This window comes from Tachyglossus aculeatus, chromosome 12 (genome assembly GCF_015852505.1).
Source record: "Tachyglossus aculeatus isolate mTacAcu1 chromosome 12, mTacAcu1.pri, whole genome shotgun sequence".
Taxonomy (NCBI): domain Eukaryota; kingdom Metazoa; phylum Chordata; class Mammalia; order Monotremata; family Tachyglossidae; genus Tachyglossus; species Tachyglossus aculeatus.
The window spans coordinates 20462927-20486616 of record NC_052077.1 but is presented as its reverse complement, the minus strand read 5'-3'; the positions used below and the strand labels follow the sequence as shown (position 1 = coordinate 20486616).

The window sequence follows — 23690 nt, the reverse complement described above, 5'->3', positions numbered from 1 at the left end:
AATTCCCAAAGGTCACATACCAGGCAAGTGGCATAGCTGGAATTAGAATCCAGGCCTTCTGACACCCAGACCAAGTGCTCTTTCCACTAGGCCTTGCTGCTTCTTCATGAAATGCGACGTAAAATAAAAGAGAAGAGACTATTCTCTTATATGCCTACAGAACATGCTTGCTATTGAGGTGTAGTAGAAGGAACACTTCTTTTTTTCCTTTTTTTTCCTTTCAGAGTCAAGGGATCTGGGTTCTAGTCCCAGAAGTCTTGCTAATCTGCTGTGTGACTGGTCAATTCACTAAACCTCTCTGTGCCTTGGATTCCTCTTACAGTTATCACATCTCTTTACTTTATAGGGAGTAATAATTATCACCTCTAGGCTCATAGGGATATTGTGAAAATGAAATGAGGTAATCGATATGAAGCACCTCCCCCGCGTGCCTCCAAAGTGTTCTACAAATTCAAGGTAATGTAATCATGAGGAGGAGCAGAGTTTGAAAAGAAAACACTCAAATACAAGTTCGTTAGTCACTGAACCAGTTAAAGCTCTGAGAACAATGGGATGGCTGAACTGGAACTTCTGCAAATAATAATAATAATTGTGGTTGCTAAGTGCTTACTATGTGCCAAGCACTGTTCTAAGCGCTGGGGTAGATACAAGGTGATCAGCTTGTACCATGTGGGGCTCACAGTCTTAATCCCCATTTTACAGATGAGGTAACTGAGGCACAGAGAAGTTAAGTGGCTTGCCCAAGGTTACACAGCAGACAAGTGGTGGAGCTGGGATTCGAACCCATGACCTCTGACTCACAAGCCCGAGCTATATCCACTGAGCCATGCTGTCAAGTAAGGTAGATGTTGGACAAGAAAATCATTCAATTAGTCAATTACAAAACAGCGTGGCTCAGTGGAAAGAGCCTGGGCTTGGGAGCCAGAGGTCATGGGTTCGAATCCCAGCTCTGCCACTTGTCTGCCGTGTAACCTTGGGCAAGCCACTTAACTTCTCTGTGCCTCAGTTACCTCATCTGTAAAATGGGGATTAAGACTGTGAGCCCCACATGGGACAAGCTGATCACCTTGTATCCCCCCAGTGTTTAGAACAGTGCATCGCACACAGTAAGCGCTTAACAAGTACCATCATTATTATTACAAAGTATAATTCAAATGGACCTATTATAGATCCAATTAATTTAGTTACTATGACCAAAATTTCATTTCACAACACAGCCTCTTTAGACAACCAATATCTTGAATGTATATCCCCAGTACAAAAGAAGTTGAAAATAGATCCTAGAAACATTATATGAGGATATTTTTCTGGCAAGGTTCAAGGCTAGAAATACATTTCATCCTAAGTTAATATCCCAAAATTGCACCCAACACACCCTACTTTTCAAAGAAAACATCTTGTCAATTAACATCAACTTCCTGCCAAACAAATACACATTTCCCGTACAATGAGATCTATTTTAAGACAGAACCTCTATACACACTTCTATCATTGAAAGGCTTCCTTCTCCACCCATATGGCTTTCAAGAGGTATCATGTTTCACAATGAAGCCTTCTTCCATAGTTCTATCAAACTCTTGATACAAACATGCACTTCTCTCAATCAACACAACCACATGGACCCTAGTAACATCCTCATGAATTTGTTTAGTTTAAACACAAGAGAAGGTAAAAATCTACCTTTCTCTAAGACAAATGTGTCTCTCCATATGTTGAGTCATCTGCAAAACCTTCTTCCTCTAAGTGACCATACAAGATTTCAGTATCAGCTAGTATAGTAGTAATATAGAAAATGTTAAGATTTGGCAACCAAGGAAAAGTGTACTAAGTAAGTCATAAAAGCAGTCACTTAAGAGCTGATCTTCTGGGTACCAAACAACACTTAACCATAAAATAAGCATTGTGATTATCATAACTAAGTTATTAGAATCTGGCTCTGATTCCACTTACAAATGCAACAGTGAAACCCCACCAAGAAATGGGACTTGGTTTGCCTCCTGCTTATTTTCACTAACCATTCAATTCATTTATATTTACTGAGCACTTACTGTGTGCAGAGCACTGTACTAAGCACTTGGTAGAGTACAGTACAACAATAAACAGACACATTCACTGCCCACAACAAGCCTGCAGTCTAGAGGGTGGGGGAGACAGACATTAATATAAATAAGTTACAGATACGTACATCGGTCATTAATGATCCTGTAAAACTAAAATGGAGAGGCGAACTAAACTTCTGTATAAAAAGACACTTTTTTCTTAATCTAAAACTGCACACATTTTTAATGTCTCATAATATTTCTCAAAGTAACACTTGGTTGGAATGATAAATGAATGAGGGCCTACAAGATCACAGGTAAGGCCAAATAAAAATGGAACTAAACAAGTTTACCATATTGTGTTGACTCCCGCTGGGGAAAAAACAAAATACAAAAACCAGCAGAAACTTATGAAATCCCAGCATAAAACGTGCAAGGTAAAGCAGCAGAGTTCAACCCCTCTTCCCTCAGGGTAAGTCTAATGGCCCACTCCTGGCACTACCAATCAATCAAGCAAGCAATTTTATTTATTGAGTGCTTGCAGTTTGCAGAGCACTGTACTAAGCACTTGGGAGAGTGCAGTATAACAAAGTCGGTAGACATTTTCCCTGCCCACAGTAGGCTTACATTCTGAAGGGAGTGTACAATTTGATCCCTCACCAATACTTCGCTTCCTATCCCTTGATCCAAAGACTGGCATCTAGGGGAAAATAAACCCAGTTTCTCAAAAACCAAAAAAGTGGATGTCCAAGGAGTGTGGGCTAGATTTAGTATTTTTAGTTCTAGTCTACCCATCATCTCTAACATAATTTTTTTTTTTTTTCTAGGAGGTAAACATAGACACAGACCCTAGAAATTAGACTGGTCTGTTAATGAAAGTGAAAATTACAAAGAAGAAGTTTTATCAACGGCATCAGTCAAGACTGAACAGCTAGTATATAGACTTGGAAATGACATCAGATGGAAGGAAGTTGGCTATTATCATAAGGCCTAACCCCATTGCTCCATCCCCTATTCATCATTCTCATTCACCCAACTTGGTTCAGACCAAAAAGTAAACAGTCTTCTCTCATGTCATACCACACAAAGGATACCAAAACTATCTCAATTTCTCCCTAGAAACAGAACTCCGATCATACTACATTAAAATAGTTATGCTGTAGCCTATGCAGTAGATTTCTCCAGGGACACCAGTTGCTCAGAACAGATCACCTGAGGTAGCATCAAGCCCCTGGGACTTAAATTCTCAGTCTGATAGTGGCAGCTGTCCCCTGACTGGGCTCACTAGATTGTAACCTATCCCCCAAAGTGCCTTCCTGCCCTGCAGTTCTGCCACTGTGGCAAGGAAATCCAAATCAATCAAGCAATCACATTTATTGAGTTATTACTGTGTGCTGAGCACTGTACTAAGTGCTTCGGAGAGTGGAAGACACATTCCCAGATGGTCCCAGGAGTCCAGTCTCCTGCACCATGAAGCTGTGAACAAAACAACTGAGCTCACAGTTGACTGATTGAAGCTCCAATCTCTCATTGTCACCTGTCTTCCTATAACTGCGCTGATGGCAAAGCCTTGTGCACATTTTATTCCCAATTCCTCTGGAGAACTAAGGCTAACCAGTCATTACACCTCACTTTGGGGGTGTGGCCCAATCATTTCCAACCTTAAGTCCCCACTTCTTCACTGCCTCATCATTGTGAACAGGAGCCACATTGAGCAGAGATCCTGTGGAGACATGCCCATCCACCCTCTGCTCCACCTGCCCCCTGGTGATAAACGTTTCCCCTTGAAGCAGAGAACACAGATCATGAAAATTTTGGAATAATTGGCGGGCTTTTGCCCTTTTGTGTCAGGAGCAATTTTAGATTTGAGCTATGATAAGAAAGTTCAAAATCGACACTGAGCAATCTCGGCAGCTCCTCTGCCCCAGAAGCTATGCAGGAATGGTGGATTCGACCCTGAGCTTTAACGTTTTCTGCCATAAATCACTCTCTGAGGTAACATACCTCACTTCATCAGAATAAAGAGGCAGCATTTCTACTCTTTCCATGTGCTAGGTATGACCAGGAGACTTACAATTCTCCATACAGATCTTAAATGGGAATGAGTAAGCACAACTGAGGGAATTCATATAGAATTCATTCATTCATTCAATCGTATTTATTGAGCACTTATTGTGTGCAGAGCACTGTACTAAGTGCTTGGGAAGTACAAGTTGACAACATATAGAGACGGTCCCTACCCAACAGTGGGCTCACAGTCTAGAAGGGGGAGACAGAAAACAAAGCAAAACATATTAACAAAATAAAATAAATAGAATAGTAAATATGTACAAGTAAAATAGAGTAATAAATCTGTACAAACATATATACAGGTGCTGTGGGAAGGGGAAGGAGGTAAGGTGGGGGAGGTGGGGGGGAGGGGGGGAGGGGACTCAGTCTGGGAAGGCCTCCTGGAGGAGGTGAGCTCTCAGTAGGGCTTTGAAGGGAAGAAGAGAGCTAGCTTGGCGGATGTGCGGAGGGAGGGCATTACAGGTCAGGGGGAGAACGTGGGCCGGGGGTCGATGGCAGAACCAAGGCACAGTGAGGAGGTTAGCGGCCGAGGAGCGGAAGGTGCAGGCTGGGCTGTAGAAGGAAAGAAGGGAGGTGAGGTACGAGGGGGCGAGGTGATGGAGAGCCTTGAAGCCAAGAGTGAGAAGTTTTTGCCTGATGCGTAGGTTGATTGGTAGCCACTGGAGATTTTTTTTGGGGGGTAACATGCCCAGAGCATTTCTGCACAAAGATAATCGGGCAGCAGCATGAAGTATAGATTGAAGTGGGAAGAGACAGGAGGATGGGAGATCAGAGAGGAGGTTGATGCAGTAATCCAGTCGGGATAGGATGAGAGATTGAACCAGCAGGGTAGCAGTTTGGATGGAGAGGAAAGGGCGGATCTTGGCGATGTTGCGGAGGTGAGACTGGCAGCTTTTGGTGAAGGATTTGATGTGAGGGGTGTACAAGAGAGCAGAGTCGAGGATGACACCAAGGTTGAGGGCTTGTGAGATGGGAAGGATGGTAGCGCTGTCAACAGTGATGGGAAAGGTGGGGAGAGGGCAGGGTTTGGGAGGGAAGATAAGGAGTTCAGTTCTTGGACACATTGAGTTTTAGATGGCGGGCAGACATCCAGATGGAGATGTCTTGAAGGCAGGAGGAGACATGAGCCTGAAGGGAGGGAGAAAGAGTAGGGGCAGAGATGTAGATTTGGGTGTCATCAGCGTAGAGATGATAGTAGAAGCTGTGGGAGCGAATGAAACCAAGGTTGCAGGGTTGTGAGACAGGAAGGATGGTAGTGCCGTCCACAGTGACAGGAAAGTCAGGGAGAGGACAGGGTTTGGGAGAGAAGATAAGGAGCTCAGTCTTGGACATGTTGAGTTTTAGGTGGCAGGTGGATATCCAGGTGGAGATGTACTGAAGGCGGGAGGAGGTGCAAGCCTGGAGGGAGGGACAGAGGTTCCTGAGGAGTGGGGAAATGTTGCCTGAATGCTTTGTAGAAAAATGATCCACGTAGCAGAGTGTACTATGGACTAGAGTGGGGAGACTGTGATGATAAACAAAACCCATAACAAATTCACCAATAATCCCACTCAACTTCTGAAATTTGTCCCTTCTGTATTATACTCAATGGTCTAACTTGAGCAGAAAGAATTCCCTGGGCCAGCTGTGCAGAATATAGAATTTCCATCCCCAAGCTGTCAGCTTAGAACTGACCTACCCTGCTGGCAACCATACATTGATGTATGTTGTTACTAGAATGTAACCTATCCCCCAAAGCACCCTCTGGACCTCCAGTTCTGCCACTGTGGCATGGAAATCCAAATCAATCAATCAGTCATATTTATTAATTACTATGTGCTGAGTACTGTACTAAGCCCTTGAGGGCTTGAAGAAATTAAGGTTTTCCTTCATGATTTCTTTTCAGTTTCTGGGCCAGAAATATGGGATAGTGCCGAGGAAACCAAACTGTGGCCTGAAAGTGGCACGCCAACTTCCAGGATAGCCATCGTGCCCAACTTTTGGCTGGATGTGGTCAGTAAGTTTGAGTGACTCTAATTCTCCTACTCATTTGTGGGGACAACCAATTGCTCTGGGATTCATCAGACTCCTTGGCTCCTGTATTTTTTTAGGAAGGGAACAACTTAGCCATGGAAACCTACTACCAGGTGCAACTCACAGGCCTTCATTTACAATTGTTGCAATATAAATGATGAAAGAATTCAGGAGTCCTGTGAATCCTCATGTTTTGATTAGCCATTATCTGACAAATAATTGCTTTTAGTCTACAGCCATATATTAGAACTTAATAATTAACTGCTGATCTCACTAATCACCATGATTTTATCGGCAGTCTCTTGAGCAGAAAATCAATTTGCTTCTTTAAAGTAGAAAGTTGGTTAATTAGAAGCAACATTTAATAAAAGGGCAAACATTAAAACCTTACTTAGCCCCTTCACTTTTAAAAAGCAAACAAAATAATTTGATCCCATGGGCTTTATGGAAAAGTAACATGAAAAGCGGGATATCTTTGTCATTGGTTTCCTTCATCTTTTGTCCAGCTGGGGATATAGTATGTGGAATAGCATTAGCTGCTTTGGAAAAGTGTCTCTGGGTATGTACTCAAGCAGCGAGACCAGGAAGGAATGTTTGGGTAAGCATTTCCTTTCCTGATAGACATTCACATATTGCACACATATTGCGGCACTATTCCTCCCAACAAAGACTCTGAAACAAGTGGAGGATTCAGTGAGCTAGTTTGAAATGTTTTCATCTTGAACGTGTGTGAGATTTGAAACTGTTGTGAAGGTGAATGAAGCTGAGTTCAGAGCCTGAAAGAAAAAGTGTCACAGACGTATTTTAATAGGGGGTTCAATTTGCATACAGCACTGCCCATTAGACTCCTGTTGCCAGTTAGAGGCTGGCAGTTCTAAAAAGGGTAGTTAAAAAGAGGTGGCATCTCAAGCTGCTTTTTTGCTGGGAGATCCTGGGAAACAAGGGATTCGCAAGTAGCAGTTTCTGGTTATTCTGCCAATTTATGGAAAATTCCCTGTGGGAAGGTTTATGGAGAGGAGCACAGCCTAGTTCCTCTGTTACCCATCCCATTTTCACTTTCACTGCTGATCCACTTGGTAAGAGCCTGGCAGAATCCATTCAGGTAATTGAACATTACACACACACACACACACACACACTCTCTCTCTCTCTCTCTCTCTCTCTCTCTCTCTCTCTCTCTCTCTCTCTTCCTGTTATATCCTCCTACACACATTATTTGTACATAGTTTTTTGGTCTGTTAGTCAGTTAATCGTACCTGAATATCATATAAGCACTTGGGAAAGTGCAATATTACAGACATTCACATTCAGAAAGTGCTCCATAAATCCAGCTGATAGACTCACATACTAGCTGTTTGCTTCTCCCTTCAGATTGGGAGCCCCTTGAGGGCAGGTAATGTGTGTATATCTTGATTCTATTGTACTTTCCCAAGTGCTAAGTATAGTGTTTCACAACTGATCAATCAATCATATTTATTGAGCCCTTACTGTGTGCAGAGCACTGCATTAAGTGCTTGGGAGAGAACACAACAATATAACAGACATATTTGAACTCAATAAGTGCTCAATAAATTTAGCTGATACACTCACATACACCCAAAACCACCCTCAAGGCAAAATGGACAAGAAAGATCAATGCCAGACTAAAACTCAAGGGTCTCCAAACCACCAAGAGGAAAATAGACACCAACAAGGTATACCAAATGGACTAAAAACATACATTTAGCAAATTACAAAAATGAAATTCATCTACCCGCATTAAATCCTAGACTCTGTCTATACAATGGCAGACAATTACTTAGGGAAGGAATCAATCAAACCACCTCATCCTGGGTGGTAGTTTTAACAGCAAATCCAGATTCTGCATCAAAACATTATTTGAACTGGAATGTCCTGGGGTGTTGAAAGGATGCTTCTGCCAAAATGTTTATTTGCTGCCAGGTAGACAGACGAAACAGTCTGTTACCGAGGCTGCTGTTATTTGATCTTCTCAACTAATGGCTGGATAAAGGGGTCCCACAGCCTTGGGCACTGACATCAAATCTCCCCAGATTGATTCCCAAATATCTGGGCCAGTGATCCCAGGCTCCCTGGAGCCCTGTTCTGAGATTCTCCTAAGACTCTGCATGAGCTGGACATTCCTGGCCTAGCCAAGAATGCTTCAAAAGGAACCCAGACCATGGTAGCCAAGGCTAGTTCAGGTCTGAACTAGGCCAAAAGTGGGCCAAAGCCCGAGGCCTCTTTCACTGATTCAAGAGCACATGAGCAACTACTTCTCTAAATTGCTGGGAATCCTAGTTGTCCAGGGACCTATGACATTTTTTTTAATGGTATTTGTTAAGGGTTTACTATCTGTGAAAGTTTCAAGTTAATTCCAGTTGACCAGGATGGATACAGTTCCTGTCCCATGTGGGACTCACTGTCTAAGTAGCAGGGAGAACAGGGAAAACGTATACATATGTATATATGTATACATATATACATATGTATACGTTTTCCCTGTTCTCCCTGCTACTTAGACAGTGAGTAATTCTTAACAAATACCTTTAAAAAAAGTCCTAAACCCAAAATCACCTGGAGCATTCCTAGGGCCTGCTGATATATAATAATAATAATAATGGCATTTATTAAGTGCTTACTATGTGCAAAGCATTGTTCTAAGTGCTGGGGAGGTTACAAGGTGATCAGGTTGTCCCACGGGGGGGGGCTCACAGTCTTAATCCCCATTTTACGGATGAGGTAACTGAGGAACAGAGAAGTTAAGTGACTTGCCCAAAGTTACACAGCTGACAATAGGCACAGCTAGGATTTGAACTCATGACCTCTGACTCCAAAGCCCATGCTCTTTCCACTGAGCCACAATCAGCAGGCCCTAGGAATGCTCCAGGCGATTTGGGGTTTAGGATTTTTTTTTACAAGGTATTTGTTAAGAATTACTCTGTCAGACACTGTACTAAGCACTGGAGTAGATACAAGCTAATTAGGTTGGACATAGATCATGTTCCACATGGGGCTCACAATCAATCCCCATTGTACGGATGAGGTAACTGAGGCACAGAGAAGTGGTGACAGGTCACACAGCAGTTAAGGGCAGAGCCGGGATTAGAACATAGGTCCTTCTGACTCGCAGGTCTGTGCTCTACCCATTAGGCCACACTGCTTCTCAAGGTTCAGTCTTCCCTCACTGCTGTTTCTATGGTGCCCAGAAAGGTCATCTAGTCTGACTTGCATCCTGCTGGGTTTTGCTTTGTGCCCAGCCTGTGGGTTCAGAAGCCCAGGAGACAGTGGCAACTTTGGCCGGTGCTTGTGGAGCATGTCATTATCTCTCCTAATTGGCTACCTCATAGACAGGTGAAATGGAGTAGGTGATCAGATGACCAGGGGGGTAGAGAAGCTTCCTTTGAGGATAGGCTGGACAGATTAGGACTCTTCAATCTAGAAAAACACAGGCTGAGAGGGGACATGATTGAACCCTACAAAATTATGAACAGTCTGTGCCAACTTGTACTTCCCAAGAGCTTAGTCCAGTGCTCTGCACACAGTAAGCGCTCAATAAATACGATGGATGATGATCATCATCATCTATCATTTACTTAATTTCCACAACCCAGAACAGCACTTAAAGTGTGATGGATGGTGGCTCAAAACAAGTAGCATTGATAGTGGAAAGACTATGGGTTTGGGAGTTAGAGAACCTGGGTTCTAATCCTGGCTCTGCCATTTATTTGCCTGTTGTGTGACCTGTCACTTAACTTCTCTGGGCCTCAATATCCTCAATGTAAAATGGGGATTCAATACCTGTTCTCCCTCTTAAACTCCTAGCTCCCCTGTGGGACAGGGACTGTGTCCAAACTAATTAATTTATATCTGCCCCAGTGCTTAGAACAGTGCTTAACACAAAGTAAGCACTTAAAAAAAAAATCAAAACCCACTTCACAAGTCAAGGAGTAATAAGAATATAGAAGTTGTTATAGGATATTTATCCCTAAATATTAGGAGGAAAGTCAAAGAGGACAAGTATTGCAACCAAGAATCTTATTGCTTCTTGCCACTGTGGGAGATAGAATAATGGACTGGATGGACCAATGATCTGACCCGGCAATCTCATTTCTTATGTTCTTATAAGCAAGGAAAGCAAAAACCCTTAAGAAGTATGTGGGCCCAAAGAGTATGTGAATCCTTTAGCTCATGGCCCAGATCAATTACAGAGTGTTCTAACCCCAGCATAGGGTAGATTCACCTTTCCTCCTCCTACCTCACTTCACTATTCTCCTACTACAGCCCAGCCTGTACACTTTGTTCTCCCTCTCTTCAAAGCTTTACAGAAGGCACATCTCCTCCAGGAGGCCTTCCCTGACTAAGGCCCCCTCCCCTTTCCTCATCTCCCACTCCCTTCTGTTTCACTCTGACTTGTTCCCTTTGTCCTTTCCCCCTCCCAGCCCCACAGCATTTATGTAGATAGTTGTAATATATTTATTTATATTAATGTCTTTTTCCCCTCCCTGAACTGTAAGCTCACTGTGGGTAGGGAATGTATCTGTTTATTGTTGTATTATTGTATTGTACTCTCCCAAGCACTCAGTACAGTGCTCTGCACACATTAAGTGCTCAATAAATACAACTGAATGATCGATGGAATGAACAAACTCACAATCACACACTGGAAGTTTCTTAGTGCTACATGTCGCCCCTTAGACCCAACCTTGAATGTCTTTCATCTTTGTCTACCTTGTCCTTCTTGGTGCACCATTTGATCATAATACTCATACTTTTCTATGTCTTCATCTTTACAAACTCCAATCCATACCTAGACCTCTGTTTATTATAGATATTGCATGGATATTTTGTAAAAAGGATCCCTTGCAGGACGACTACTCAAAATGAAATTCCTAAAAATTGGCAAAGGCCTAAATCCATATACTGTACTTAAAAAGACACGCTAAACAATACGTTACTACAATCAAGTCAAATAGCAAGTAGTAGTTCTGCTTTTATTAATTTTCTAACTCTACCATATCCCGGCATGCACGCACGCGCACACACACACACACACACACACACACACACGTTGTTACTCAAAGAGGGCGCTTGAGAAACCACGGGAGAAAGAAAAGGATACAATTTAAAATTATAATATTTTAAAACACATGTTTTTGCTATCTGCCACAGTTTTATTTCTAAACCAGAAATATCAAATGTGATGATGATATTCTATCAGGCTTTCACCTTCTTCATCTAATTACCCTCCTCAAAATGTATTAAAATTAGTCATGAAACATGGTGCTTATTAGCCAATGAAGAGTCAGAGAAGTCCTAATGATAATACTACTAATAATAATAATGGCATTTGTTAAGCACTTACTATGTGCCAAGCACTGTTCTAAGCACTGGGGTAGCTACAAGGTAATCAAGTTGTCCCACATGGGGCTCACAGTCTTAATACTCATTTTACAGATGACGTAATTGAGGAAGTTAAGTGACTTGCCCAAAGTCACTCAGCTGACAAGTGGCAGAGTGGCATTAGAACCCATGACCTCTGACTCCCAAGCTCGTGATCTTTCCACTAAGCCATGCTGCTTCTCAATGAATAAATGATTTTCTGTATTTATTTTAATGATAAACACAGAAAACCTTGAAAAGCATTATAGTAGTGTTCTTGGGAAGTATCACATAAAATAACACTAAGTTTTATAAGACATGGAGTTGAGAATTAGGTGATTAAGTTCTTGAGGTCTCAGATTTTTTCATGTTCTTAAAAACAATATTTTCCCAAGTATTTAAGAAGACAACCCTTAAAGTAAATACTTAATACAGTCTTTTTAATAACACACAGCTCATACCCAAATTTTAAACAATGCTAAAATAAGAAATATTATTTTTCTTAATAACTGAACATGAATTGCCTTAATTCATGACCATTGTTTAAGGATTGCTGAATTGTACTACATTGAAAACAGTGGAAATTTGGGTCACTGGAGCATGGCCGCTGGCTCCAAATCTGTAGTGAATGACTTTTCACAATTATAATGACTACAGTAAGTTTTCTATGCTGCCATAGTTGAGGATGTGACAAGAGACCAGAAACATATTTTTAACATTTCTCATCCACTTTCAGCTCAACTGGCCCTAAGCATCATTGAAAGTCCTTGTGATAGCCATCCTACAGCTACTGTAAACTGATGACTATTCTTTGGAGGTGCATACCCAAGAAAACTCAGCGATGATCATGAATACTTTTTCAAAAAGAAGAACCCCATGGACTTGCAACAAGTCTGATGAAAGCCAAGGTAATGCCCCAGAGAGACCCTAGAAACAATCCAAAATTTTCCATCACCAACCCAGATCTGAGTGCTGGTCATTGAGTTCCATTACCTAGGCAGCACACTCCCCAAGCAATGCTCAGAGAGACAAAAACTTAAAAAGTAATTATGGACCACCAGTGTGTCCTTTGGGAAATTGACAGAATAGTAGTACTAATTGTATTTCTTGAGCACCTAATGAGTGCTACGTACTGTACTAAGCACTTGCAGTACAAGCAAAACAAACCTTCCCTACCCACAAGAAGCTTATGATCTAGTGAATCAGTTAGACAATGAAGAGACGTCAAATTTCATATCAGGTCAAAGGCCTGTAAAGTTGTAATAACATCCAACAGCTCACTATGGCTGTGAGGACTGGAGCTTACTAAAAGGCACATCCAGCATTTCTTCCATGTCACCTATCCGTCATACCCAATATTAAATATTAAATATTAAATGTCATGATGGGTTTGGGATTTAATACAGTCCACCAGCATTGTGGCAAAGGTCCTCACAGAATAATTTTGCCTGGCAGGGCATGTGGAGAAAGCAGATGAGCAGTTGCAATATTGCATCCTGAAATGGAACCTCGCAAGCAAGAATGACAGAACAAAGACATAAAGAAACAAAATGTCACATAATGTAGTGGAATGGCCTGGCCTAATGGGAGGGTGCACAGGAGTGAGAGTCAGAAGAGCTGGATTTTAATCCTGCCTCACCACTTGTCTGTTGTGTGACCATGGGGAGTCATATAACTGCTCTTTTAGACTGAGAGCCCACTGTTGGGTAGGGACTGTCTCTATATGTTGCCAATATGTACTTCCCAAGCGCTTAGTACAGTGCTCTGCACACAGTAAGTGCTCAATAAATACGATTGATTGATTGCTCTGAGCCTCAATTTCCTCATATTTAAAATGGGGGTTAAATAACTCTTCTCCCTCCCCTTAGACTGTGAATCCCAACTGGGACAGGAACTGTGTCCGATCTGATTATCCGGTATCAAACCCAACACTTAGCACAGTGCTTGCCACATAGGAAGTATTTAACAAATACCAAAATTATTATTATTAAATCTGAACAGTTGAAAGTGAAATGTGACTGACCAATGTGACTTGTGGAGAGGGATTGCTGTCTATGACCCAAGAAGACTGGGATACGAAAAGGTAAATTCAAAAACAGAATCCAGCATTCAAAGTGTCAAGCACATCAGCGTGGTAAAGGGCAGTCTGTACCTTCACACAGAGTGGAATAGATTGGCATAATTCATTTCAGCTACACCTGCACACCATCTAATTTGAATCACACGTACATGTATTCAATAGATATGCCAGAAGGACAGATGATGTATACGTAATATACACATGAAACAGTACTGTATTTTATTACATCAAAAGGCAGCACCATTCACTGCCAGTAGTCCAACACCTGAATCTTGTAGTCCCAGCAGTCTGGCTCTACTAAGCGCTCCTATGTCTGCTGAGAGTACTGAAGTGTGCCATCAGTAAAGTATTAGAGCGACCAGCAGAGTACTGTGGAGGATATTGGAAATGGTGGAAGATAACCTTGTGTCTGCATTCTATTACTGCTTTCAAAAGCTGTCTACATGTTTTGTTTTGTTGTCTGTCTCCCCCTTCTAGACTGTGAGCCCGTTGTTGGGTAAGGACCGTCTCTAGATGTTGCCGATTTGTACTTCCCAAGCGCTAAGTACAGTGCTCTGCACACAGTAAGCGCTCAATAAATACGACTGAATGAATGAAAAGCTACAAGTCCATGCTAAACAAAGACACCCCAATTTTAATCAAGAAGTGGGACTCTAGGTTTAATATATTGCATGGATACAGTCCCCGGTAAAAGCATTTAACTCTTTTTGTACTAGAGATGTACTAAGTCTGAACCCTGCTGATGGCCCAGTACGAAAGAACCCTGCTCTGGGAATTAGGAGACCTGGTTCTGGTCATAGTTGTGCCAACAGCTGGCTAAAATGGGCAAAGCCACATATGCACTTCTCAATGTGCTGCATTCTTGCTCATCTGCTCAAGTGTTGCACTCCTTTCCCCAGTGGGAAAATGACTGGCAGGAACAAGATGGTGCAACTGAAAGCAATGGCTTGGGAGTCAGAAGGAATTGAATTTTAATCCTGGCTCTGCTACTTGTCTGCTGTGTGACTTTGGACAAGTCACTTCACTTCTCTGTGCCTCAGTTACCTCATTTGTAAAATGGGGATTAAGACCGTGAGTCCCATGTGGGACATGGACTGTGTCTGACCTGATTAGCTGGTACGTACCCCAGTGCTTAGTACAGTGTCTGTCACAAAGTAGTTAACAAATACCAGAAAAAAAAGTAGAACTGTAACAAACCACTAGCACTACAATCAATTCCTTCATCTTGAAGTCAGGCCCGAAGATGATTTAATAGGAGATTCTATCTTGCCCATAATCCTGAGAGAGCTCTATGCCCCTCAGTCTTTTACCTAGAATTGCTGATACCAAATTAGTCCTTGATTAAATTTCTATTCATTAAATTTCCTGGACTATCCCAGTAAAACTGATGCTCACTATTGAGTTCTTTATGTGTTTCTTTTTGATCTGAGGTTCTCCACTGTATGATAGTGCCAGGGATTAATGGATCCAACATTATAAATACATACACACATATGCGTATGTGTATATACATGTATATATATCCTCCAGTTAACTTAAATTAAATTGGAATATGAGATTTTATTCAGAAAATATATAATGCTTAACATCTGGTTTAGTTAAAACACACCCATACCAAAAGTGTTGCTCTCTTTATTGCCTTAGGCCTTTTTTCACAAATTAAAAGTATATTAAAAAAATCCCAGGAGATTTTACAGGGCTGCAGCTGTGCGAGACAAAAGACAGCCACGAAACGTAGTGCATGTCTTGGTCTCAGAGGCTGCAGGGAGACTCGGAAGAAACTAAGGAATGACAACATCAGGAGTAATAGATCCTGCTTCTTCAGTGATTATTCTGCCTGGTGGGAAAGGGCTTCATAGATTCTTTTGGCTTTTATGATAGTGAAGCTTTACAAAGCTGTGCCACTCCTGAAGGGCCTTTTTGAGAGGCAGCAGGCCCGGGAGTAAGAATGTCATTGGTTCTAATCATTATTTATCTTTATATTAATGTCTGATTCCCCTCTAAACTGAGAGCTTGTTGTGGGCAGAAATGTGGCTGTTTGTGGTTATATTGTACATTCCCAAGTGCTTAGCATAGTGCTTTGCACACAGTAACCATTCAATAAATACAATTGAATGAATGAATGATCAATCCCGGCTCTGCCACTTGTCTGCTGTGTGACTTTGGGCAAGTCACTTCACTTCTCTGTGCCTCACTTACCTCATCTGTAAAATGGGGATTGATACTGTGAGCCCCACATGGAACAAGGACGGTGACCAGCCTGATTTGTTTGTATACAACCACTTAGTACAGTGTCTTGCACATAGCTCTGATACCTTAGGGTATCTAATACTCAACCCACAGGACTTATGTACACATCTATAAACTATATATTATGGATTATTTATATCAGTGTGGCTTCCCCTCTAGACAGTAAGCTTGTTGTCGTAGGGGACATGCCTATCTATGCTGTTGTATTATACACTCTCCAGTGCTTAGTACACTGTTCTGCAAGCAGTAAGCACTCAATAAATGTCACTGAAGATGATGAGGATCCCCTGCTACATTTTATGCTCTTAGTAATAATGATGATGGCATTTATCAAGCACTTACTATGTGCAAAGCACTGTTCTAAGCGCTGGGGAGGTTACAAAGTGATTAAGTTGTCCCAGGGGGGCTCACAGTCTTAATCCCCATTTTACGGATGAGGGAACTGAGGCACAGAGAAGTTAAGTGACTTGCCCAAAGTCACACAGCTGACAATTGGTGGAGCCGGAGTTTGAACCCATGACCTCTGACTCAAAAGCCCATGCTCTTTCCATTGAGCCACGCTGCTTCTTATGGGCAGGTATCATGCCTACTCACTCTATTGTACTCTCCCAAGTGCTTAGTACTCTGCACCCTGTAATTGCTCAACAAGTGCTATTGATTGATTGAATGGTATTAAAGAAATTAGATAATGATAATAATTATGGTATTTGTTAAATGCTTACTATGTGCCGAGCACTGCTGTAAGCGCTGAATAATAATGATGGTATTTGTTAAGCGCTTACTATGTGCCGAGCACTGTTCTAGGCGCTGAATAATAATGATTGTATTTGTTAAGGGTTTATTATGTGCCCTGCACTGTTCTAAGTGCTGGGGTAGATACAAGGTAATCAGGTTGTCCCACGTGGGACTCAGAGTGTTAATCCCCATTTTACAGATGAGGTAACTGAGGAACGGAGAAGTGACTTGCCCAAAGTCACACAGCAGACAAGTGGTGAGCCAGGATTAGAACCCACATCGTCTGACTCCCAAGCCCGTGCTCTTGCTACTAAGCCACCCTTTTTGCTGAGTTTATGATGTGAAATATGCCAACTCTCCACAACCCTGAGAGCACTGATGACCTCAACCAGAAGTACTGAAAGAGGCTCACAATAAGCCACTCGCCTGCTCCTTCCAGTGTCATGACCGAGCACTAAAGGTGGGATCTCTCTGGGAAGTTGGAGCCTCTCCCATTGGCAAGATATGCAGAGGAACACCATCTGCACAGACGAGGAAATCTGATCTCCATCCAGACAGGTCAAAAACAGTTAAACACTGAGTATGAGAAAGAATGCTTGCTGGTACAAATGTCTAATCTCATTCTCTCTCTTCCATTACCCTTACCCAAGTCTATGCCTATAGTTACATTTTGGAACCAAAACCCTTGATTAGAGGAGCAGAACCCTTCATCAGATAACATTGTTCATGTCTCTGCTCCAAAATGAGGGGAACAGAAAAGGGCCCAATGCATATTAAAACAGGAAATTCGCTGTGAAGCAGAAGTTCACTTCTCTTTTCCACCCCTTGAAATCAGTGTCATCCAATTATACAGACCAAACCTTGGAACATTAAGCAACTATTCATATTCCTCATGGCCAGTATACTTTCATATTTTTATCCACCTTTGATTCTCCTCTACACCTTCTTAGAAGTAAGGACCTTAACTAAGAACCTTCTTAGATAAGAAGAGCTTTGGGTTCCAGTTATCTTTCTCTTTTGAAAACAGGATTAGTCTTACATATTACTTCTTTGGAATGGCACATTTGAGTCCAATTCCCATCCCTTTTCCTGCAATCATTTCTCACTCTTCATCTTGCAAATCTTCCCTCTGTGTCCAAGTTAACTTTAAGAGCTCTGAAGATAATAAAACCTTACATTGCTGATCCCCAAAGGCACACCCTCCATGCAATCTGAAAAAAATGAATAAGTGAAAAAAATCTCTCCTGCAAACTGGTAAATAAACTGATTCAATGGCTAGGTCTCCATTGAGCAAACGGCAGAAGGAGAGAAGTAGTTCTCTGTGTCTTTAAAACTCTGATGCTATCATTGGTCACAATTCAACATGGTAGGACTTCAGGTCTGTGCAAGCTGCCCTAAGAGCCCATCTTGTTGATCATAAAGGCCTGTGGATGCCAGTAGTTCTGTATTGTACACTACCCTTGCCTTAGCCAGCCTGGACTGGGACAAGGACAGAAGGACAGAAAGGGAACCGGAGAGATAAAAAGAGAGAGGAGAGGAGGAAAGGAGAAAAAATAGGAAAAAAAAGAAAAAAGGAGGACGAGGGAGAAGGAAAGTTACAGAATGGGAAGATGGCAAAGATGGGGTGGGGGACTGGACCAGGACTTCAATAATAATAATAAAGATTAAAATGGTATTTTGCCACTCCTCACTGCTCCCAATGCCAACCACTCTCCACCCCAACCACTGGCACTGCCCAGCCCTAGCAGTTCTGTCCAAACTATGCAGGCATGGAATTCCATGGTGACACTTTGGCAAGAAGGAAAGAATGGCAGAAGCTGGAGAGGAGGAAGTGGCTAACCATGCAGGGGCAAAACCAACCCTCTGGGCCATGAGTAGGAATTTTCTGCTTGGGAACACTTTATCCAGTAAGAGCATAAGCTCATAAGGGCCCTGAGATTCGATTCTGCCTTGGCAAGTTGTCAGTGGCTGCTGTCACCACCGATGAGCAGGCTGGGGGGTGGGAGAAATGGTAATGATCCCCAAAATGCTGGCACAATACACAAGGCATGTTAAGTTGGCATATAACATTTGCCTTTGGCCTGGCACAGTTTAGATCCCAAATGGAATCACAGTCAAGGGAAATCCTCTCTCCAAAATGCACTGGCCCACTGCTGGCCTAGCAAATCTCATGATCTTCTTACTCATTATTCCAACTTCATTGCAGAAAATGGGTGAATCAATTACTAGATCCCCTAGCCTTATGGAGTTATTGTAGGAGTTTGTTTTATTTTTTAAGAAAAAATTAGCTAACCTCAAAATGAAACAAACATGCTATATGGAGATCCCAGATGATTTGAAAAGAATAATGCACAAGTAAATATCGTGTAGTATTAGACAATAATGCTGCATAAAGATACTTTCAAGGAAGAATAATATGGTTCTCTATGATGAGAGCTTTGTTCTGTAAGCAGTTCTGGCAGGGCAACTGCATCACGTTGCACACTTAAACACTGTGCAGTGAATAGGATGCTTATATCAATGATTTCCATGAAAGTTGGCTTACTAAAACTACCACCCAGATGTAAGGCTTGGTTAAAAAGATACCAAACAATGGGAATAATAGGCCTGCTGCAGTATCTTCCATGAGCTGGGGGAGCAATTGGAAAAGCTTGCAATTCAGAGTTCTTCATTTCACAAGACCCAGCTTCATGATCTGTCTCAATTAGCCGGTTGCTCCTCACAGTTCAGTGGGACATTTCAGAGGGATTATTCTAGACTGTGAGCCCATTTTTGGGTAGGGACTGTCTCTACATGTTGCCGATCTGTACTTCCCAAGTACTTAGTACAGTGCTCTGCATACAGTAAGCTCTCAATAAATGTGATTAAATGAATGAATACTGCCACACTATGAATGGTGTAGGGCAGGAAGCCTGGAATGGCAGTCATATTACTCATGTGACCGTGATGCCTACTCTGGACCATTTGCTAGCCAATGAAGGGTCATTATTATTCTGATTTTATTAAGCACTTATGTGCCATGCACTGGGGTGTACATAAAATACTTGGATTAAACACACACAGTGTTCACAATCTAACAGGAAGGAAGAGGGTAGCTAATCCCTGTTTTAGAGTTGGGATAACATGCATGCAGAGGTTAATGGCTTGTTAACACCTGAGTATTTTGGCTTTCAGTCCAGAGCTCTTCCCAAGAGACCCAGCTGCCTCCCAGGACCAGCTTCAGATGGTAAGTTTCAGATCTCACAGCCTTTCGCAAAGCTGGCAGAAGCAAGATCCAAATGTCTCTCTGCTTCTTTCTATGACGGGGTTTGTGTGACCTTCAGGATGGAAGTAAGCCACTAATGAGGCAGAAATCAGGATTTAAGAGCCAAATTTCCCAGGGTGCTTGTTTAAGAGCTTCCATGATGTTGGTGCAGGTAGCAGGAGGGAAACGGAGATGTGGTTGTTGGTGAAGAAAAGATCTTCACACACTGACCTCTGGAAAATGTTGGGTATGGCATCATAGAAAACGAGGGGAGGCAATTAAGGTTTTCCAGTCTCCTGGCCACCAAACATCTGAAGCCAGCACTGCTGCTTCTCATGGGTTAGCAGTTTTCATGTGTGGCTAGATAGAGCGGCACGACCACAGAACATGTGAGAGTTCATGTCTATTAGTTGTGTTGTACTCTCCCAAGTGCTTAATACAGTGCTCTACACAGGTATTCAAAAATACTATTAATGTGATTGTCCCAGGCAGTTCCTCAGCCTTTGCCAATTTGTGGATCTGGAACTTGGAATTCAGCTGCTGGAGGAGATTAGCCTTCTCTGAAGGCTTCTGTAAAGAGAACGTTATAGTGCCCTGAAATTTATCTCCTACTGAGTCAGCTTGGTTGCATAGAACTGTTATTATCCAGAGTTCCTGTTAGATCAATAATCATCTGTATGGGATCCATTGGCCCCCGATCCCAGAAAGCCATAACTGCTGATGGGAAAAAAAAATTAAAACAAGTCTAGGAAGGATAGAAATAAACCTACCTTTACCCAAACAGGTGTACACCACACCTAACAGTATTAAGGCCAAGATCTCAATTCCTAGCCCTTGGGGGCAGGGATCATGTCTACCAAGTCTACTATATTGTATTCCCCCAAGTGTACTCTGCACACAGTTTAAGTATTCAAATACCACTGATTTATTGATTAGGTTTTAAATGAGGATAGAATCAATGGCCTTTCTGGGGTTTATATACATTTTATCTATTGTTTTATCTATTGTTTCCTATATGGTCTATCTGATCATGGAAGGAAATTAAATTTGTTTAAATACAATTGCTCTTCACAAAGCCATGTGGGTGTTTCCCACTATCTTATGCTTTTTTGGGAGGTTGCATATTAATTGTTTAATGATTTGTTCATCTTCCCAGGTAGAGCTGTTGAGGTGACAGTCTCTATTAACAGCCCTTTTCCAAGCTGGTCATTCCTTTAGTTTTCTTTTCAATCCTTAGAAACTTCTGGTCACCACAAGTTCGCAAGAATGTTGTCTAGGGACTCATCAAAAACACTTGCCAATGCTGTAAAGTTGGTGGGCTGCTGTTGTTCAGGCCTGAGCAGGCCCACTGACCAATCATAGCATTCTTAATTCCTGAAACTTTGAAATGTATAAATCATTTTTAGAGAATCTACTCAGTTCTGCAGATAGTTTCTCTTCTTAAAGGCTGAAAATTTTGGGATATTTATGTCCAGTCCCAGTTCAAACCAACCATTTTCTGGTATTAACTGAGTGGCAAAACAATAAAAATGCTCTTCTCCATTCTTCCAATATTTTTTTAGTCTACATCCTCCTTTCCTCTCCTCCCTATTCTCTTCTTTTCCATCAGACAAATGTCAATCTAAATAATTTAACCTATTGTACTATTTTTACTACCTGTTCATCTTAAGATTCCTCTGTTGACAGCGCACATAGTAATTAGTCTGATTTCCAGTTTGTGTAGGTTTACTACATTTGGTATCCACTTTGCTTATTTGTTCAATATGAATAGGCAGACGTCTGGGCAATTTCTTTTTTCAAAGAAATCATTTGTACTTCTGGCTTTTATTCATACTTTCTGAATAAAACTCAATAAACTATATTCATTCAAATGTGTAGTTGACAGTCCCGTGTGGTTTAACTCCCATGCCTGCTCAAGTTTTCTGACTATTCTCTCCTCCTCCACCACATCTGTTCCTGCCCTCTCCTCCTCAGAGTCAGGCTTTGTCTAAGGCTTTCAGAAAAACTGATGGAGGCACCCAAACTTCCAGAGTAAGAAATTTTTAGAGGTGTTCAAGATCTCTAGACTGTATGCTCCTTGTGGACAGAGTACATGTCCAGCAACTCTGTTAAATTGTACTCGCCCAAGTGCTTAGTACAGTGTTCTCCAAGCAGGAAACAATAAATATGATTGATACTAAACACGTTGAATGTTTTGAAATCTGTGCTAGATTGTAAGTTTTTGTGGGCAGGGATGGTGTCTTACCAACTCTGATGTACTTTTTCCAGACTAAGTACAGTGCTCTGCACACAGTAAGTGCTCAATTATTATCATGGATGGAGCCCAGCAAAGCAAGAAATGTCTCAGACACCCCTGCCTAGAGGTAGTTCAAGAAACAGGCTGTACAGTACTGAGAGGAATTGTAATAATGAATTCTCAGTCATAAAGGTCATTACTTAGGTTTCAATGGTTTTATTTCTTTTTATGTTCATTTGAGCGCTTTTAAGTGAGCATGAGTCAAACTCCTGACTTTCCTCTTACCTGTAGTATTTGCCTGGACTTTAAAGAGACTTCAAGCAATGTAACATGAACTTAAAAGATAGGCTATTAGGATGGGCTTGCCAGGTTTCAAAGATTTATAGTGCATTTGCCAGTACAGTAAACATAGTCGCTTCCAATTTCCTCACATCACGCATCATTCTGTCTTAGTCTCGGCTGCTTCTCAACACAATGGTGGAGGTGCCAAGGAAATAATAAAAGAGTGAGAATAAAAAAAACCAACTAACAACAACAACCTAAAACAAACAAAAAAAACCCCTACAACAACTTAGCAGCCGTTGAGTCAATGAAGCCTGTTTGAGTTAAAGCTGTAATGAGTGCCACTACAAGCAGCAATGATAGCCATCTGGGAGTCTGGGACTTAGAAAGATGGCTTGCAAGTACAAAGCCACCCCCTCATTTTCTAGTACCAAGGGAAAATGGGGAGAACTCAGGGTAAGCACTGCTACCTTGACTCTGCAGTACAAACTCCAACAGAATACTGGGAAAGATCGAGCCACCTTTAAAGAATGAGTTTGAGCAGAAGACAGAGAATCTAAAAAGCAGAGACAGTTAGTAGATGGTCTACCTAAACTATTCAGACAAAAGTCCTTTGAGTCATACCTACACCGAAAGCAGACGTATTCCATAGACCATGACTTTTCAAAATTTGAGACTATATTTGGATTCTTAGTTACCTCTTCTCTCAGCTGTTCCAGTGTGTCCCCAGCAGAGATTCTGAACCGTAATATATCCACTTGCTCACATGCCTACATACAGATGAATAAAACAATTTCATTCTCCAAGTAGGTCATTAGTTTCCTTCCTTTTCATGCTTTCCATACAATTGGTAGAAACTGCCAATTACATTAGAAGTTCCCTGAAGAACTAGTGCTAGGGACTTTGAAAGGGGTTGAAAGGTGAAGTCTGTTGCCTTTTAATGTGGTTACTGTAATAAGAAAAATAACCAAAAAAACCCTTTTATTCATTTCAATAGAAGAAAACTGCACAACGGACTGGCATGTGAAGACTTATTTCAGTAGTTTCCTTTTCAGTGCTGTTCTCGCTGCGGATTCAGAGCTCTATTTCTTTCATAAATATTTACCGAGTGTTTACTGTGTGCAGGCTGTACTAAATGCTTTGGAGAAAAAAATACAGTAAGTAGACACGATCCCTGCCCTCAAAGAGTCTAGTGGGCTGTCAGTGATACATTTTATTCACTTAAGTATCCCCAAATTGTCAAAAAATTGTCAAATCATGACTCCTTAATCATTCTTGTTAAATTAAAACTTTTTTTTTGCCTCTCAATTCTCTCCCACCCCCAGATAAAAATTAGATATCCCAGACCATGTACAGCATAGG

General features: G+C 41.7%; 1 long non-coding RNA gene across 2 annotated transcripts in view; it reads right to left on the bottom strand.

Annotated features, from left to right (window-relative positions):
• Positions 1 to 23690, bottom strand: part of LOC119935833 — a 90040-nt gene that overhangs the window by 19352 nt on the left and 46998 nt on the right. Inside the window, exon 3 of one of the 2 annotated variants that reach the window (XR_005453458.1) lies at positions 23026 to 23098. The exons of the other annotated variant lie outside the window; for it this stretch is intronic. This is a non-coding gene — a long non-coding RNA (uncharacterized LOC119935833). Of the gene's footprint in view, positions 1 to 23025; positions 23099 to 23690 lie in introns of those variants that run through there. 2 annotated transcript variants of the gene reach the window in all.